The sequence below is a fragment of the Humulus lupulus genome, chromosome 8, assembly GCF_963169125.1.
Source record: "Humulus lupulus chromosome 8, drHumLupu1.1, whole genome shotgun sequence".
NCBI classification, from domain to species: Eukaryota; Viridiplantae; Streptophyta; class Magnoliopsida; order Rosales; family Cannabaceae; genus Humulus; species Humulus lupulus.
Window position 1 is genome coordinate 70,159,209 of NC_084800.1, and position 12,952 is coordinate 70,172,160.

The following is a 12,952-nucleotide window of genomic DNA, read 5'->3' on the forward strand; positions in this document are numbered from 1 at the left end:
TAAAAAGGCGGAAGGACATGTAAGGGATCTACAAGAGTGCTTTGATGTGTTAAACAAGTACCAGATGAAGTTGAATCCCCTCAAATGCTCCTTTGGAGTCGGATCAGGGAAGTTTTTGGGGTTTATAGTAAATTCAAGAGGAATCGAGGCCAACCCTGACAAGATAAAAGCCATGATCGACATGAAGTCGCCAGAGAGGATCAAGGATGTACAAAGTTTGACTGGGAGGATCGCGGCCCTAAGTAGATTCATCTCGAAATCAACTGACAAGTGCGTCCCATTCTTCAATCTACTCAGGGGGAATAAGAAGTTTGAATGGACGGGAGACTGCGAGCAAGCATTCCAGGCCGTAAAAGCTCATATGGCGCAACCTCCCATCTTGTCAAAGCCAATCAAAGGAGAAACTTTGTATATTTATCTGGCGATTACTGAAGTTGCTGCTAGTGCGGTACTAATACGGGAAGAAGAAGGCGCACAGAAAGCAGTCTACTATGTCAGCAAACGGCGGATTGGTGCAGAATTAAGATATCCGCCAATCGAAAGGTTAGCATATTGCTTAATTCTAGCCTCCAGGAAGTTGCGTCCTTACTTCCAAGCCCATCCTATCACAGTTCTAACCGACCAGCCCCTTCGGCAAGTCCTCCAAAAACCTGAGGCGGCTCGACGATTGTTAAAATGGGCAGTCGAACTAGGGCAGTTCGACATAGCATATTCACCGCGAGCAGCAATCAAGGGACAAGTTTTAGCCGACCTTATTGCGGAGTTCACCGAACTCCCAGACAGTGAGCAGTGCGAACAACCTGAAGTGCCCATGCCTCAAGACAAAACTCCTTCGTGGAAACTATTCACAGATGGTTCATCCAACGAATCCCACGCTGGAGCGGGAGTGATATTGATAACGCCGGAAGGGCATCGATTTCACTGTGCAATCAGGTTCGACTTTGCAGCATCAAACAATGAAGCGGAATACGAAGCACTCATCGCTGGATTGAGAATGGCCAAGGATATGAGCATAAAGAAGCTTGATATCTATAGTGACTCACAGCTAGTCGTGAATCAAATCCTGGGAGAATATCAAGCACGAGGCTTAAAGATGATGGCCTACCTGAATAAAATGAAAGATCTGCTAGCCTAGTTTACAGAATACACCCTCCAGCAGATTCCGCGAGACCAGAATTCGAATGCAGACGCCTTGGCTAAACTCGCAAGCGCAAAGGATGCTGACACCTTGAACATAGTGCCAGTAGAAAGACTGAGTAAGCCAAGCATAGAAGCGGCTGAAGCCAATATGGAGATTCGTATAGAGGATACGTGGATGGCGCCTTACTTGGAGTATCTGACGAATGGCACACTGCCAACAGATAGAAACAAAGCCAGAACTCTGCAAAGGCGAGCCGCTAGGTACATACTGGTCGATGGCATTATGTACCGAAGAGGATATTCGATGCCACTACTCAGGTGCGTTACACTAGAAAAAGCTAAGGAACTCATGAGGGAGGTGCATGAAGGCTTCTGCGGGGATCACGCTGGGGGGCAGAGTTTAGCAAAAAAGATTCTAAGGCAAGGCTACTTCTGGCCAACAATGAACGAGGATTCGATGGAGTATGTACAAAGATGCGACAAATGTCAAAGGTTCTCCAAGATTCCACGAGCAGCTCCAAATGAACTAAAACAGATGCAGAGCCCATGGCCTTTCGTGGTATGGGGGATAGATTTGATTGGATCCCTGCCCACAGGGAAAGGCGGAGTAAAGTACGCAGTTGTGGCAGTTGATTACTTCACCAAATGGGTCGAAGCTGAACCACTCGCAACCATCACGACCAAAAAAGTTCTTGATTTCGTCATCAAGAACATTGTTTGCCAGTATGGTTTGCCCAGGAAGATAGTTTCAGACAACGGGACCCAGTTTGACAGTGATTTATTCACCGATTTCTGCGAGAGGCAAGGAGTTATAAAAAGCTTTTCTTCAGTCGCACACCCCCAGGCGAATGGACAAGTCGAAGCCGTGAACAAAACTCTCAAAGACACCCTGAAGAAAAGACTTGAAGAAGCCAAAGGAGCGTGGCTAGAGCAGCTGCCTGAAGTCTTATGATCGTATAGAACATCTCACCGAACAGCAACAGGCCATACCCCATTTTCCTTGGCCTATGGATATGAGGCCATGTTGCCGGTCGAGTTAGATCCCCCCTCACATCGGCGTTTGACTTACGACCAGGACCAGAACACCCAGCTAATGATGGAGTCCCTAGACTCAATTGATGAGATACAAGAGAAATCTCAGCTCTGAGTTGTTGCTTACCAGCAAAAATTCGCCCGGTACTTTAACTCCAAAGTTAAAGAAAGAAAATTCAACGTCGGTGACTTGGTGCTACGACGAGTTTTCTTAAATACCCGCGACCCCACTGCTGGAGTGCTCGGACCTAACTGGGAAGGACCTTATCAGATTGAAGAAGTCCTTCACCCAGGCACCTACAAACTTGCACGCTTAAACGGAGATCTCGTTCCACGTTACTGGAATGGAGAACACCTGCGCAAGTATTATCAATAAACAGTCCTTTTTAAAGGACTGGCTTGTGTAAAGATTTTCAATTTTTTTACAAGTTTTGCAAAGAGGGTTAGCCACGCTGTATGGCTAACGGCTCGTATATGTAAGGTTCTATTAAAGAATCACTCGTAAAGACATGTTTAGTCCATTTTTAATACAAGATTATAAGGGACTGTGCTCAGCCAGTCATTCTTGCCAACCTTTGTGAATTTATATTTACAAGTATTTGTTCATTACGTGTGTTGTTTTGCTGTATTACAAGTATCATTTTTCGCACGAACAGGAATGTTCGAACAGGCCATGGTCAAGGCAAGTGACCAAGGACCTAAAACTCCTCGATCACTTGGGGGGCATATAAGGCACATCGATAACAAAGCATACTCGCAAGGTATGTAAACACATGAACAAAATGAGTGAAAGCATGCTACAGTACTTAGAGTATTTTTCAAAATTTATGTTTTGTTAAATCATGCCAAAGTACTATGCTAAGTTCGGTCATACGGACAAATGTTATAATAAGTAAAAATATTATAGCATCTAGATTTAAGCCTTTACACCGCAAGCATCGCTGCTTGGATGTAACTGTTCAAGTAAAAGGATTCACTGCCCGTGCAGCAAAGTTTAAAAAAGAAATTATTGTCTTTACATCACGACCCGTGGGTCGTATATCCAAGAAGAAAGAAAAAATATATAAGAAAAAATCTTAAGCGGCAGTCGGGGCCGAAGGGTCCTGGGCAGCATCCTGGTTAGTCGCGTCCTCAACAACATCTTCTTCTTCCACACCAGCGACGCTTGGAGTAGCAGGGGTCGCAGCTCTTGCCTCCTCTTCGGCCAGTTGGGCAGCACATCGGGCCAACTCCGCAGTTCTGAATTCCTCTGAAAGGTAGCTAAAGCCAGCACCCTGATTATGTTTCCAGAAATTGTAGAAACATCGGAGTGTCGTCCTTTTATACTTTTCCAGATTCTTGGAGTTGTCAAGCTCCAACTGCTTCACCTTGCCCCCGAGAGTGACAATAGCCTCATCCTTGGTCTTGAGTACCTCTCCCAGATGCTTGATTTCGCGAAGATGGGCTTGGTTGAAATCTCGATACTCCTGCCTCAACTTGACTGCTGCATCCTTCGCAGCTTCAGCCGCTGACAGCTTAGTCACTGCCTCATCCCTCTCTCGGACCATTGCTTCCAACTCCTTGGCATGCCTAGCCTCAGCAGCCGAAAGCTCCTTGGCCGCCTTCACTTGGTGCCTCTCAATGGCCTTTGCCTTAGCCTGCTCGAGGTAAGCCTGGGCTCGGGTACGAGCAGTAGTGGCAGACAGCAAGGCCTATAGACAAAGTAAAAAGGAGTTAGAACTTATCATGAGGACTAAAAGACTAAAGCTTGAAATATAAAGAAGTACTTACGCTGGAGATTTCGTTCAGAGCCCTATTCAGGATCTGGTCGACTGGCAGCTCTTCAGCTTCGACCATTGCAGCCCTAACACGGTCGCTTTTGCCGATGCGATCGAGACGATCCCTGGCAGATCGAAGGGCACGGCTCATGAGTTTGGCCCCAAGAGCTTCTTCACGAGAAGGCTACTCCCTGGCAGGCGCAGCTGGAGGATTCGGCTGAGCAGGAGTAGTTTGCTGTTCAGAAGGAGCTGGAGGAGGAGTAGGAGTTCACCCACTTGGCGCGGGACTTTTCCCAGTTGGCGTACCCTGGGGAGGGTCTTCTGATCGACCCTTCTTGGCTGGAGGGCCTCGACTGGATTCACCAGTTCTCTTCTTAGGCTTCCGTTGGAGTTGAGGAACTTCCTCTTCGTCCTCAGCCTGGTACATGTCGAAGATGTTGGGAGTCGACATATCTGCATGCAAGTAAACACAGGAAGTTAGTAAGAAAAGAGGAAGGTGAAAATATGCTATACAACAGAAAGAAGGTAATAAAGTAAATACCCGAGCTACAACTACTGGTCGCTACACTATTGACTCTATTAGTCATATACTCATTATCTGGCATGAAGAAGTCTGGCCCTAGATTTGGAGCATATGTAAAGTTACCATCCCCATCAAACATGTGACAGGGAATTGGCAAACCATTTAAAAGCGAAATAACTTTACCATTATCGTCAGACGATTCTCCCAAGTCAACAATAGGCTCTTTGGCCTTTTCTTTCCCCTTGCCTTGGGGAGCAGAAGGCCTTTCTACGGAAGGGCTACCCGTGGGTTCCCTGATCGTAACTCCTGTTGGCCTTTTCCTAGGAGGAGGCACAGGAGGTTGCTGCTCGGGAACCCCCTCGGCAGTGGTTTCGTCCACCACGGACCCTCTGTTTTCATGGCGAGGAGCCAAGAGGCCAGACGACCTCAAGTTTTTTTCAGTTATCAGGGTCTTGACACTTTTTGCTGCATCAGACATCCTGGCCAGAGTGTTGGACCTCAACACCATGTCTAGTGTTGGGGTCGGACGTAACCAAGGGCCTGAAAAACAGATTAAGTTTGAGAAAAACGAAAGGAAACACTTTAGGTTAAAGTATCGACCAGTCGAAGACAAGCTCTTACCTCCTCTCGCGAAGGCCAAGTTTTTGCTGGTTATGTCTGGAGTAAAGAAATACTCCTTATTGTAGTGCCCCACGTTTGATATATGGGTAGTGCCACTCAAGAACGTCCGGCTGGTCTCCTGGTGGCAGAAGTGGAAAAAGCCCGTCCCGTTGTGCTGTGGGTTAGACTTAAGGTCAAAAAGATAGTTGACCTCGTGGGGCGAAGGTTCTGGCCATTTGTTAAGTATATACAGGATATAGAGTGCGGCCAGCATCCTATATCCGTTTGGAGTTATTTGGAAGGGGGCGACACCGAAATAATTGGCCACCCCCACAAAATAGGGATGAAGAGGGAGATAAGCTCCCGCCTCAATATGATACCGAGACCAGGCGTTGTTTGCCCCTCCTGGGAGGTTAGCCCTTTGGTCTGCGGTAGGACGTATAATAGTTACCCCCGTGAGGGGGAATTTCCTGAAGCAATTAGCGACCATTCGAAGGGTCACTGAACTGGCTGGGGAAGTATACCACTCGACATCAGGCAGATTCCGATGACGAGGGCGAGCCCTAATTTGGATATTAGGGTCAAGAACGAGATTTTCTCAACCGCTGGTCGAGGGAGCCCTAGCCTGCGAATCAGGCTGGGCAGAGGAAGTAGGGTTGCTTTCAGACTCGGGCCTTTTCTTGCCAGAAGACTTGGAGCGGGCCATTTGGGAGGAAGGACGGGGTCTGGAAGAGGATCGCGAGAAAGGAATCTAATGGACATGGTCAACTGGTTGTTCCTCTCCCTCGAGCAGTTGGGCGAGAAGGTCGTCGTCAATGGGTCTTTCACCTCCCCACAAATCTGGCATTAAAGTCTGCAAACAGAAGAATGGGGAGGTGAGGATATAGAACTTTAAAAAGCTTTTTAGAATAACGCTGGTCGAGTATAAAAGTTAAGCTTTTATACAACAGCATTCTAACAAAAAGCTAAATCTTTCTACACGAACAGTTTGAAAAACGGATCAAAGGGTGAAAGTAAAAAGTTTTTCTGGAAAAGCTTTTTCAACTCCCCTTAGGGCGGGAAAAATCTATTTTTCAACTGGCTTAAAAATCGAAATTTTACTTCGGTTTTACGTCCTAAAAAGCATGATCCTGGATTTTAAACTAACTCGTGACTCTACTTTGCCTACAAAACATCCTATCTACAAGCACCTTAAACCAGAAACAGAAAGACTTAAACAGTACACCATCAGAAGCATGCACCACGAGAAATTAGAAGCATGGGGTTTCGAAAACTTACCGAGAAAAGTGATCGTGGAGGTGGAAGAAAGGTCTTCGGAGATTAAGAAGCCCACGGTCTGAGTCTTGGAAGTGCGGGAAAACGGTCTCTGGAGAAGGTTAAAGCTCTGGTTTTTAGGGTTTTCTGCAAAGATAATGGCGTGCGTAAAAAGAAAGAGGAGGCTTTGACGGTCTTATATAAGTTTGTCTTAGATATTGAAAAAGTGTAATCATTAGTTTTCCTTTTTCAAAGTATAGGGAAACGGGATGGCCGTCGAAATCGTTTCTGGGGAACTGAAAATACATGATTAGACAGAAGTGGGTTGCTTTTTTCAAGAACATACGAAGGGTTCTGACACGTCAGGTGGGGTTGCCGAAGAGTCGTTCGTTCAAAGTTTATTTACTGTTCGTAGTAAATAAACTTTGGGGGGCAAATGTTATCCAATAAATTAGCATTGGTGACGTGGCAAGTAATCTCTGGACATGTGGCTGACACCTGGAAGGGTCTGCTAGAGTATCGACCAGAAGACGCAGTAGAAGCAGGGTGAGCCCGTCTTACCCCGCGACCAGTCTGGTCGACGGTTCCGTATACAAGGCAACATTTATGGGAAGATCTTTATGAATCCCGAATTTATCTCATACAATCTTCTGGGTATCCGATTATTCAGGAAAGAATATCTGTAACAATCTTGTGTAACCCTCCTTGAGCCTATAAATAGCAAGAGATAACTCAAAGGAGTGGAATTTTTGCCTTTAAGTTAGAAGAGATTATAGTAATCATTCTAGGAATATTGTATTGTTCTTCAGAAAGTGGTGAAACTCATTGAACCCAAGTTCTTTGATCACTCTTCTGGTTTTATATCAATATCATTCTAAATGGACGTAGGTCATTACCAGATCCTGGGGCCGAACCACTATAAAATTACTGTGTTTTCTTTACTTTTGCCATACGTTCTTCTCTATACATTCGTTTATATCAATCACGTTTTGACTCCGTGTCAGTTGGCCAAATCTTGGGTCAACAAAACTATTTTTCCCTTCATATCAACTATTACCTTGAATAGTGTTGATAGAGCTGCTATGGGGACCTATGGACCTATAATTCCAAGCTCCAATAAATTTGAGATTATTAATTAATCTCTTTAATTAAATAATCTTAATTTATTAATCTCATGATTATTCCACTATAAATATGAGACTGCACTCTTGTAATTATAGACATTTCATTTACTTAGTACTTTATAATTATAAAGCGTCCATTGATGTAATCAATGCATACAACTTGACCCTCTAATAATAGTTCATAATTAATCGAGAATAAAATTACCATTTTACCATTTTAATTATCTCTTGTTTCCTTAAGTACCATTGACTTTACTAGTGAAGGTTAATTCATAACTAAATTATGAATTTGACCTCAATAACCTTTCAGTCCCAAAAGTCAACCCTTAAGAGAATCATCATTCAATCTCTTGCGATAAGGCATAGATTCCATATCTGTATACTATGTCCCCAGCCATCTACATTAATGAGTTCCCAAAACAAAAGTTTCTAGCCTAATAATTCTGACAGACCCTAACAAGTGAATAAAAGAATTCATATAACATAAACAGGAGTTCATAGTAACTTCAGGATTAAGATCTATTTGTATATGATCATCAGTTGATATATTTAATTAATACTTCGAAACGGTATTTAACTAAGTATTAATAAACATATCTGGTCAAGTTCTATATATTCTCTAATATATAAAGCACATCCACTAAAGTGTCCTACCACACTAGTGATCCTGATCTAGATCACGTGTATTCATAATACTAGTGGATCGTACTTGCAGTAATTAATCTAAAGCTTCCATAAGTTTATTTTACTGCGAACTATTCAAGTTCATTTATCTCAAACACAATCCTCCCGTACCAATACGTGTTTGAGATCACATATATGAACTTAGGAATTTTCCTGATATTTACATAATATTATCAAAAAATAATATAGTCCATAAAATGTATGCATAACAAATTCAATTTATTTATTTATTTCATAAAACAATGTCTACTACATATGCTTTCAGGGCACATTTCCAACACATACCTTATCCAAAACCAAAATCTTTTTGTTGATGGTATCTCATGGGATAATTCCCACAACTCATGCCTTTGGGTTCATAGGGATCAAGGTGCCTTATAGTTGTTTCTGGTGCAGAGATCGGGGGCGAGACAATTACTCATGCTTTTTCGAATGCCCTTATTTAGTTGTGTGTTGGGAGCTCACCCCTTGGTTTGAATTGGTGTTGTCTTGCGTGTGATTGGCCACTTAGGATATACTCTCTGCAGCTTTCTCCAAGTTGCCGAAGAATGATCTTGAGTACTGGGTTTATATGGTGTGGTTGCTTTGATTTGAAAGGAACAATGTGAGAGTATAGAAAGGTGGCCTGTAACGCCCTACTACCGTAGAGTTGTTACTGTGTGATTTTAAAATGTGTCATTAGCTCACTAATCGAGGTTTTAAATTGAAAAGTGTGATTAAATCAGATAAAGACTCATTTAGTGAAAAATAAATATATAAGGGTTAGGCGTCCATTAAATTTGTAAAAGTGATACACTAAAATCCCAATACAATGTTTCAAAATATATTTACAATTCAAAAGTTACTTTACAGTCGACCTAAGTGACAAGGTTAAGTGTTTATAATATGTCCCTCAAACAACCTTGGTCGTGGCGGCCAGGTAGGTCGAACATGTACATGCCTGTAATGTCCCAAATTCCCTAATGTGGCTTAGTGCCTGAATTAGGGGGTCAGGAGGGCCATAATTGATTTAATATGTGATTATATACATGATAATGTGAGTTATATTATTATATGATGGTAATTGCATTCATGTGGGCCCACTTCTTATTAGAAGGGCATTTTCGTAATTTTGGCATGTTGATGGCATAATTGTATATTTATGTGCAAGTATGTGATATATGGGTGAGACCACATTATTATGTGGATATGTTTGAGCTATTCGACATGAGACAATCCTAGGATGTAAGTTAGTGGTTTGGTCATGACGGGATTAATTATCGGGCTCGGGGTGAGCGTAGGGGTAATTTGGTGCTTAGTACATACCAGGAATGAGCGGGTAATGAGATATAATTTAATAATTATTTGAGGATAATTGGGAGTAGCGGGATTTGGAGGACGTTAATTATGATTAACGAGATAGGTGGGAAATGACAAATTTGCCCTTGCTTAGCTTTGAAGGATTAATTTGGCCCTAGGGACATTTCGGTCATTTAGACCATTAGATAAACTCAGCCAAGGAAGGCTGTAGAATTACACATGCAAGAAAAAAAGAGTTGTTCTCTCTATCTCTCGATCATCTTTTTCTCTCTCTTTTCATTGGATTTTTGAAGCTTGAAGTTGGGATTTGAAGTTATTTTAGCTTAAGGTTTTAAGGCTTGAGGGCTTAGAAGAGTATTCAGCAACTGAAAGGGATTTAATTCATAACTAGGGTAAGGATTCTAAGCTTTAATTTTGAGTTTTTACTCTGTTATTGTGTTGTTTGAAAGCTTGATAGTTTGATTTTAGAAGTGAGGGTTTGATGGTATTTTGAGTGTTTCGTAGCTTGCGTTTTGTTGTTAGATTGGTGGTTATGTTGTATTAATACTTGGTTATGATATTGGGATTTGTTTGATAAGTTTTGGCTGGGTTTGGATTGAGAAAAATACAGGGGAGTTGGGTTCGCGGGGTCAAGTCACAATCGAGTTCATGCAAGTCACGACTTGAGTGAACCCAGAGCCTTCATTGGGCTCTGCCTTGCAAGGGCGCCGCGGCCCACCCCTGGCACCTAGATAGGGGGCTCTCTGTCTTGGGGGTGCGCCGCGACCCTTGGGGCAGGTCGTGGCTCGCCTGTCCTCTTGAGCCAGGCTGGGTTTTTTTTTAGTCTTAGGGACGAGTTTCGAATTTCAAGGCTCGGGATCAAATTTACTAATCGTTTTAGTAGGATTCGAGGTCTCGGGAGTTGGGTTTTAGTCCATGAACCTTTTATTACTCATTTGTATTGATGGGATTTCATATTTTGTTATGATTAGGTGACCACTAAGGGCCTAAGGACAGGATCGTTCTCATAGGTCGTTCTTTATTTATTTCACGCTCAAGTCGGAGGTAAGAAAACTACATCCAGTATGTGACATACATGATTATTGATGAGGCATGTTGAGTGCTCTACATATGGACATTGGTTGCATTGTAAATGCCTGGCAGCATTGCTTACTTGTGAATGGTACTGAGTTATTAGTCAGAAACAACAATGGTGTTTAGTATTGGTCGTGAAGCTCTGACTTATTAGTCATGATCGGTAATAGTACTGAGCATTGGTCGTATGGAATTGACTTATGAGTCAAGAGCGACATTAGAATATTAATGTGTGCCGAAATGATTAGATCTAATCAATATGAGCATTAAATGTTTAACCCACCTATTGGTCGAAGAAAACTAAAGTGCTTGGCTAGTCTATGACTAGTTACTCAGAGCCAGGGCTAAAAGGCTCAGGTGACTTGATAGTCACATGGCTTAGGGCGCAGGACCCCAAAATGACTTAACAATCATCGTTTGATTAGGGCTGCAAGCCCCAGAATGATTATTTATTTATACTTGTATACATGCAGTAATAAGTTTTCTTGTTGAGCCTTGGCTCACTGGTGCTATGTGGTGCAGGTAAAGGGAAAGAGAAGCTTACTCAGCCTTGAGTGGAGAGCTTAGGTGGCGACGTGTACATATGTGACCGCTTGACCACCATGGCCAAGGTGTTTCTCAGGGGAACTAGGGTTTAACCCTATTTTTGTCGCTTAGGTCGGCGGATTGTAACTTTTGAACTGTAATGTCCATTTTGGATTGTAAACAACTTTGTAAACTTTTATCGGATCCCATGTACAGTTTAATATTTTTAATAAAATATATTCATTCCTTTTGACCGAGATTTTCACTCTGGCCCATTAATGACACTTAGATGCACGTTTATGGCCTAATGACTCGTTTAGCGAGTTAAACACTATTTAAAGTACATAGTGTGACGGTCTTGGCTAACAGGGCGTTACAACTTGGTATCAAAGCGTGCCAAGGTTTAGGGTTCCTGTAGACTGGCTGGGCATGTACACTTGCCACTGAAGACAAGCTCGACTCATGGTTCGGTAACTATTTATGTGGTTATGTGTTTAACTGCTTAAATATAATATAAATGCTTCACCTGTATGCATAAGATACACTAATAGGGTTGGCCCTTGACTGCTGCATGATAAGCAAGAATGTGCTTATTAGCACGAATATTGCTAGAACATGCTTATTAACATCGTTAATTGTTAATTGTTAATTGCTAAGTGCTAAATTTTAACTTCTATGTTTATAAATCAACATGTTTGTTAGTATGATTGTGGAACATGGATGAGTATCTGCGTGATCTTGGACCGTGAGGCAGCAAGAGGTTTAGTTATCACTACCTAACTAGTCGTATTCATTATTGCAGCAAGGTATAAGTTGATAGTATGCTTCTAAGGTAGATAGGATCATCAACTAGTCAGGAAGATCAGGGCCAGAATGACAGACAGGGTCAGGATAATGACCAGGGTCAGACCCCTCAGCCAGCTCCTAAAAACTAGTAGCAGTTGTTTGCTGATTTACAAGACAGAGTAACGAGGCAGGAAGAAGAAATCTGCAGGGAACATCTTGCCAGAGGCACCACCTGTAGCGGTGCCAACAGTTGAGCAGCCGTCAGAGGCTGAGAATAAATGGGAACATCTTTATGAAAGGTTCAGGAAACAGCACCCTCCGGCTTTTTAGGGTAGTGCAGATCCAGCTAAGGCAGAATAGTGGATGAGCATGGTTACCACCATCCTTGACTTTATAAGGGTGGGAAGTTATATCCCAGACCATAAATGTTAATGCCCTGAGTTGGGAAGAGTTTCAGACCCTGTTTAATGAGAAATACTACAATGATTCCATCAGGGCTGCAAAAGCTCCTAAGTGGTATCATTTCAAACTCAATGTTGATGTTGCTTTATGCTCACATCGGAGTTGGTTGAGATTGGAGTAGTGGTTTGGGGTAGTTGTGGTAAAGTGATTCACTTTCGCTCTGTTAATGCACATTCGGTATTCAACTATTTTTATGGGAATTAATTCAGTTTCCTTATCCGGGGACCCTAGTTACCTAGAACGGGCCTTTGGCACCCCATCGATGAAGGTTGCAAAGCAACCTCGCCGCTCTTTATGAAAACCTTATCTTGGAATGCCAAGGGATTGGGTAACCCCAGGGCGTTCAACAACCTCTGTTGGCTTGTTCGAAGTTCACAACCCAATATAGTGTTCTTTTTACGAATAATATTTCACATGGTAAGCGGGCGAAACACTTGAAAACAAGGTTGAAATTCTCCAACGAAATTCATGTTGATTGTGTTGGTCGGAGTGGCAGTCTTATTATTTTTTAGAATGTGAACCTTGTGGTTGATACCTTGAGCTATTCGAAGAGTTACCTAAATTGTATTGTCTCTCCCTATGATGGTATCCAATGGAGGCTCACGGGTGTCTATGGAAACCCACCCACTTGCAAAAGGAGGCATGTGTGGGAACTTTTCTGTCGGCTCAATTGTATATCTTCTCTTCATTAG